Genomic DNA, 7,967 nt, shown 5'->3' with positions numbered 1-7,967 from the left:
ATGGAGTTCATAGGAATTAGAGCTTGAATATGGGACAGTGATAGCAGAATATCTCTGGTTGAGAGTCTGGGCAACTGGAATAGTGATGATGTTATCATTTAAGGCAGAGACACCAACAAAAGAAAGACTTTGGGGTGAGAATATGATAAATTCTCTTGAATTTGAGGCAAAAATGTGGTGCTGTAGGATAAGCACTGGATTGCTAACCATCAGGTCAGTGGTTCAAAGCCACCAGTCACTCCTCAGAAACCCTATTCCAACTATATGTTGGAATTGACTCTATGGCAGATAACACCAACAACATGGGCTTATCATAGTTTTGGACTTCCCAGAGGCTTGCCAATTCCTAACCTTTGAAGATCACAGTACCCCCCACCCCCAATACAATTTATATCTCTCATATAGCTGTATTGCAATAATAAACCAAAGCATAGTTTGAACAAGGTAACTAAAACCAAGGGTAGGATTTATGAATTGCTGAAAGGCTCGGTCTATTATGTTTTTGTTAGTTGCTGTCGAGTTGATTCTGACTCCTCGTGACCCTGTGTACAACAGACTGAAACACTGCCTGGTTCTGTGCCATCTTCATAATTGTGTTTACATTTGAGCTTATTGCTGTTGCCCCTGTGTCGATCCATCTTGTTGGGGGTCTTCCTCTTCTTTGCTGACCCTACATTTTATCAAGCCTAATGTCCTTCTCCAATGACTTCCCTTCTGATAAAATGCACACTTTGATTTACATCATATTGAAATGGCAGTTTTGGCATCCTTGAGGACTCAAATTATGCTCTTTTTAATGTTCTCTGAGTTTGGGAAATAAAAAGAAGTCTGAAGGAGTAAGATAAGGGCTGTAGGGTGAATGTGATAAGGTTTCCCAAGAAAATTCTTTAAGGACAGCCTTTCTAGCCTCAAAGGATGAATAGGTGCATTGCTATCGTGGAAAAAATTCCACTATGCAAATTTCCTGACCTTTTTCTTAACAATACAATTTCCCATGTTCTTAAAGCTTCTTAATAATAAGTCCTTGTGTCCTGTGTCTTTAGAGGAAATATATCAAGATACTTGTTTGTTGTCATTGTTAAGTGCTGTCGAGTCAGTTCTGACTCATAATGACTCTGCATAGAGTTTCTGATGAGCAAGTGGTGGGTTTGAACTGCCAACCTTGTGGTTAGCAGTCCAGTATTTACTGTAAAGTGCCATACCAGGACCAGAAATACTTCTTTAAAATCCCCCCCGAAAAATCACTGTAACCTTTGAAGCTGACCTTTTTTGTTGTCCTTGTTACTGAAAAACATACTGAAAATTTGTTTTGCAGGTTAGAGATTGTTCTTTCCTTTCTTACTTTTGAATTTCTACTCATATTTCCAGTGGAATTAACTGAGACTGGGAGAGATGCTAATTGGAAAGCAACAGCAACAAAAACAAACCTAAACAAAAAAAAATACCCCAAAGAACCCAAATCTGTAGGTCTATTTCTAAAGGATTACTTCTTAGTCACATCACAAGTCAGTGAGGTTGTGTTGGGGGTTTTGCTCTATGTAGCTGAGACCTGAAGAGATCACTAGGGTAAATGAGTTAAGTGCTTGACAACTGGTGAATTTACACATCTTTGGAAAGATTCTCTTAACAGTAACTATTAAGTGGTCTCATTATTTGTAAATAAGAAAAATTGATAAGGATTTGTAGTTATTATTTGATACAGATACATGTCCATAAAACAACCAGAGGATAATATTGTTATTTGGTCACAAAAGGTAGCCAGAAATGGTTTTCAAATAAAAAAACCTTTAAAATCACTGCTGCAATTACCCTAAAAACTTTTTTTCTTTTTAATTGAGTGGAGCAGTATTTTGAGTATGTTTTATTTGCTATAACAATCTTAAAATCTAAAATCACAGAAAAAGAATTTTAAACAGAGAGGGATATTTCCTTTGAAAACATTAGTACGTGTGCAGTGATACTTTGTTGTTGTTGTTGTCAAGTGCCATCAAGTCGGAACCGACTCATAGCGACCCCATGCACAGCAGAAGGAAACAGTGTCCGATCCTGGGCCAACTGCTGCCACACTTGAGTCCATCAATGATACTTGCTATTGTGGTAACCATAGTTCTTAAAACTGTCTCAAACACTGAATTAGTGAAAACCTAAACAAATTTGTTTGAAGATGTTGGGACATTGTAGGAGGGACCAGGTTTTCATTTCTCTGGACATGTGCATAGCCGTTAATGCTGTCTAAAGCCTGGCAAGTACTGGAATTGGCAAACATGGGGAATCCGGACGTAATGAAGGTGTTGATGTTATTGTTAGGTGCTGTCCAGTCAATTCCAATTCATAGCAACTTTATGCACAACAGAGCAAATGCTGCCTTGTCCTTGCTATCCTCACTGTCAATGTTACCCTTAAGCCCATTGCTGCTGCCTCTGTTCCAATCCATCTCATTAGGGTCTTCCTCTTTTTCTTGACCTTCCACTTTACCAACTATGATGTCCTTATCTAGGGACTAGTCCCTTCTGATAACATATCAAAGGTATGAGAGATGAAGTCTCTCCATCCTGGCTACTAAGGAGCATTTTGGCTGTACTTTTTCCAACACTGATTTGTTCGCTTTTATGGTAATTTCCTATACCAAATATATAAATATTGCTTAAAACTATGTCCCTATAAAACTGTTTTGTTGACTCTCCTGAAATTGAGAGGAAAATACCAAAAACTTTACTGTTTAGTAGCATAGACTGAGAAAAAATGAATGTTGCATTGTAATTAGAAAAACTTAAAAGCTCTCTAAAATGAATGTTTTTCCAAAATAGTAAATTTGATACTTCAATTTATCTATATATTAATGTTTTTAAGCTTAAAAATGTACATTATGGAATTATGTAAATATGCTTTTTTTTTTCTCATTAAACTTTGTTTTAATGGGTCTCAAAATTCTGAGACAAATTTTTGGTCAAGTTGGTTCCATTTAAAAAGTGCTGATCTTAAAAAGTAATAACTTAAAACTGCCACACACAAAAAAGAAACAAATGGTTCACATAACATTCCTTTCCTTCTGAAGGTTTTACGATGCATTGTTATCATTAACCAGTCTTTTACTATTAAACTTAAATGGCCAATTGAGACAAAAAGTTCTGAGACTGTTCTTCCACCACTGATTAAGACTGGAGGAGCAGGTGTTAAAGGTAATATTCATTTAGTCTTCTGAGCTTTCTGAGTAGACTTGCTGACTTTGCTGGCTCCAGCAGCCTTATTGTCCAGTGCCTTGATGACACCCACAGAAACAGTCTGTTTCATGTCACGAACAGCAAAACAACCCAAAGGAGGGTAGTCTGAGAAGCTTTCAACACACATAGGCTTGCCGGCAACCATGTCAACAATGGCAGCATCACCAGACTTCAAGAATTTGGGGCCATCTTCTTGCTTCTTACCAGACCGGCGATCAATCTTCTCCATGAGCTCAGCAAACTTGCAAGCAATGTGAGCTGTGTGGCAATCCAGCACAGGTGCATATCCAGCACAGATTTGGCCTGGATGGTTCGGGATGATCACCTGTGCAGCGAAGCCAGCTGCTTCCATTGGTGGATCATTTTTGCTGTCACCAGCCACATTGTCACGGCGAACACTTTTGACAGAGATGTTCTTTACATTGAAGACTACATTGTCCCTAGGCAGAGCTTCACACAAAGCTTCATGGTGCATTTCTACAGATTTTACTTCAGTGGTAACATTGACGGGAGCAAAGGTGACCACCATGCTTGGTTTGAGAACACCAGTCTCCACTCTGCCCACAGGGACAGTGCCAATACCACCAATTTTGTAGACATCCTGGAGAGGCAGATGCAGGGGTTTGTCAGTTGGATGAGTTGGTGGCAGGATGCAATCTAGAACTTCAAGCAATGTGGTTCCACTGGCATTGCCATCCTTATGGGTGACTTTCCGTCACTTGAACCAAGGCATGTTAGCACTTGGCTCTAGCATATTGTCACCATTCCAACCAGAAATTGGCACAAATGCTACTGTGTCAGGGTTGTAGCCAATTTTCTTAACGTAGGTGCTGACTTCCTTAACGATTTCCTCATATCTCTTCTGACTGTAGGGTGGCTTAGTGGAATCCATTTTAGTAACACCAATATTAGCTGTTTCACACCCAGTGTGTAAGCCAGAAGGGTATGTGCACGGGTCTGCCCATTCTTAGAGATACCAGCTTCAAATTCTCCAACACCAGCAGCAACATTCAGGACAGCAGAGTCAGCCTGTTTTTGATAAGTCGCTGTGTCTTGGGGCATCAATGATGGTCACATAGTACTTGCTGGTCTCAGGGAGATATCAATGGTGATGCCTCGCTCACATTCAGCTTTCAGTTTATCCAAGACCCAGGCATACTTGAAGGAGCCCTTCCCCATCTCAGCAGCTTCCTTCTCAAAATTTTCGATGGTTCTTTTGTTGATTCCACCACATTTGTAGATCAGGTGACCAGTAGTGGTTGACTTGCTGGAGTCGACGTTTCCAACAATGACAATGTTGATATGGGTCTTTCTCTTTCCCATTTTGGGTTAGGTTTTGCGATGGTTTTAACCAACACCTGTGCTCTGGTGTCAAACCCATTGCAAAAAAAGAATATACTTTTTAAATGTAAAAATGTATTGTGTTTTCTATGAAGCACTTGTTTACAATTTGCAGGAAAAGCTCCTTTTTTTAGTGACTCCAAAATAAACTTAACTCCTCATTCTGAAGATTTTTATTGTTGTCATATTTCTTTCTTTAATGACTCCATTATACTTTATAAGCTGTAGCATCACATTTTTCAAGGTGCTAAGTGTACATAATGGTTTTTATCTTTTCTCACATTTTAGGTTTGGCTTGAGTATTTTCCTGTAGAGTAATTAAGTATAACTTCTTATCACACACAAAGATGGTGATGAACCCTTTCTCAGATTTCTTTAGCCAGGCAAGGCAGACTAGCTTGTTCTGGGACAGCTGACAGTAAGGTTGGTGGTTCAAACCCACCACCTACTCCTTGGAAACACTATGTAGCATTGCTATGAGTCAGAACTGACTTGACAACACTTTACAATAGGGGTTGTAGCTGGTGAAAGAGAGTAAACTAACTAACCCAAACAGGGTACTTAATCTTCATTTGTCAAAGTTGTGGGTGCTTTATATTTTTCCCAATTTACATAGTGAAAAGTTGAATAAAGTTCTATGAAATTCAATTGCTGCAAATTTCTATCTTTAAGTCACACAAATAAGGTTTTTTGTTTTTGTTTTTTTTAAACATAGTTGGCATGAATGATAAATAAGAAAAACAACTCTATGTTTATTGGAATTTGCTGTGGAATAGCTTATCATTTGCCTTATTTATTCTTTATTTCCCTTCCGATTTAGCAATAGCAATTATTAAAATATTATAAGATGCCCATATACAATTCTGTAATAATAATGGAAATCCACAAGATGGAAAATTGTTTAAATTAGATTCACCTGTTTCTTGGAAATTTTCATAAAAACACATACAAGGTTAATTCACACCTCATATAAACAAAAGTTAAATTAAGTCCATTATTAGACATGTGCTGTTAATAGTCTTTGATAAAAACAATAATTTGTTTTTTGTAAGAATAAGCTGCTTTATTCAGTTTCACTGACTCTCCCCAATGTAGTTCTAGGAATTTAAAAAACTCCTAAACTTAAAACTATTATGTGTTCTTTTCTGTTTGATGTATTATATTAGTAATTTTGCTAAATAATTTCTTTTTTTTGGTTCCAGACAACATTACTGAGGTAGATAGGATCATACAATAATCACTTATAGAATTTATTTAGGTTAGATTTCAAGGTTGAAACAACCATTTGCTTAATAAATGAATGTTATATATACTCATTTCTCAGAATCCATTAACTGTGACACTTGATGGGTACCAAAGAAATAGAATCTATAGTTGCCTATGTTTGAGAAATGTTTTTCTCAAAAGAACTATCTTAGATATCTAGTACTGCTAAACAGGAATACCACAAGTGGAGAGCTTTAACACACAGAGATTTATTCTCTCATAGTTTAGGAGGTAAATTTAGAGTACCGGCTCTAGTGGCAGGCTTTCTTTATTTGTTGGCTCTGGGGAAAGGCCCTTGCCACCTTTCAGCATCTATAGGCCCCGCATTCCTTAGAGATCTCCATGTGTCTTGGCATCCATCTTCTCTTGGATTTAAGAATTTCTCAGTGAAGGGACCTCAGATTCAAAGGATGAGCCTCCACTCCTGGCTCTTCTTTCTTGGGCAACAGGTTCTTCTTTCTCCATTTACTTCTCTCTCTTTTTATCTTTGTAAGATGAAAGAAAGGAGCTCTTGTAGTATAGTGGGCTATGAGTTGGGCTACTAGTAGCAAGTTGGAAGTTTGAATCTACCAGTGTCTCCATGAAGAAAGATGAGGCTTTCTGCTCCCAGAAAGATTTACAGCCTTGGAAAGCCTATACAGAGGTGCTGTAGGTTGGAATCTAACAATCAAATGGTTTACTACGCTGGAATGACAAATCAAAGAGGAATGGCATCACATTCATCATCAAAAAGAACATTTTAAGATCTGTATTGAATTATCTTCAGCAACATTTAATTTGCATGTGAATTAATGATATTGCTTGATAATTTACGCACTCCACTGGGTCAACTTTCTTTGGAATGGGCAACAATATGGATCTCTTTTGATTGGTTGGTCAGATAACTGTCTTTCAAATTTCTTGACATAGATGAGTGAGTGCTTCCAGAGCTGAGTCAGTTTGTTGAAACATTTCTATTTGTATTCTGTCAATTCCTGGAGTCTTATTTTTTAACAAATACCTTCAGTGCAGCTTGGACTTCTTCCTTCAATACTTTTGGTTCTTGATCTTATGCTACCTGTTGAAATGGTTGAACGATGAACAGTTCTTTCTTGGTTTAGAGAATCTCTGTTTTCCTTTTACCTTCTTTTTATGCTTTATGAGTTATTAAATATTTTGATCATAGAATCCTTCAAACCTGTAAGTTCTTCCAACTTGAGAATTACTGAGCACGGTCTCCCTTTTTGTTTTTCTAACTCCAAGTCTTTGCACAATTTATTATAATAATTTGCTTTGTTTTCTTGTTGTTTCCTTTGATATATTCTGATCAATCCTTTAATTTTATCATTCCTTTAATTTACTTCAGCTTCTCTATGTTTATGATCAAGTTTCAGAGTCTCTTCTGACATCTACTTTGGTCTTTTTGGGTGCTATATGACAAGGGGAATAGTGTGAACCTTAGGTTAAAGGGAAGGTAGGACTGGTCTATGGGTTTTGCATAGGGGCATTTATTGTTCAATATTACGTTTATTCCTAATTTCTTCCTCCACTATTTCTAATCACAAGCATTATCAAAACATTATATTTATTTAGTTTATATTAAATCCTGTGAAGAAAACAAGATAATTTACAGTAAGGGGAGTGATGACTGATCATTTTCTTAATTCTTCTATGCTGTTGTTGTAGCTATCATTAAGTTGATTTTGTCTCATGGTAATCTTAATGCACAACATTAAGTACTGGTACCCAGCACTGCATCATTCCCTTGATTGATTCTGAATTGCATTTTTGTGATCTATAGGTTTTCATTGGCTGATTTTCAGAAGTAGGATCACCAGACTTTTTCCTAGCCTATCTTAGTCTAGAAGCTCCACTGAAACCTGTTTAGCATCATAACAACAAGCTAGTCTCACCAGGCTGTTTTAATGATCAATAAAATAATATACAAGAAAGTCTTTAGGAGCCAGCAAGATGCTCTCTACAAATAGTATTTAAAGTTGGTGCCAGTCCGCAACCTTCTTCTACTTTGCAAAACCAACTATAAAACTTCATTTCTCCTTTCTGTAACTGAGAATCTTTCAGTTCTTTTCCTTGTTGGAAAGGAAGTTGCCATGGGCTCCACACAAACAGACTCTGAGATGAAAAACTGAGTGTGTAAAG

The 7,967-nt window shown here is 37.3% G+C and overlaps 1 pseudogene; it reads right to left on the bottom strand.

Annotated features, from left to right (window-relative positions):
• Window positions 1-3,186: 3,186 nt before the first annotated feature.
• On the bottom strand, window positions 3,187-4,544 carry LOC102840096 (annotated as a pseudogene).
• Window positions 4,545-7,967: the final 3,423 nt, after the last annotated feature.

The sequence above is a fragment of the Chrysochloris asiatica genome, unplaced genomic scaffold, assembly GCF_000296735.1.
Source record: "Chrysochloris asiatica unplaced genomic scaffold, ChrAsi1.0 scaffold00084, whole genome shotgun sequence".
Classification (NCBI taxonomy): Eukaryota; Metazoa; Chordata; class Mammalia; order Afrosoricida; family Chrysochloridae; genus Chrysochloris; species Chrysochloris asiatica.
This window is presented reverse-complemented; position numbering and strand designations above follow the sequence as displayed.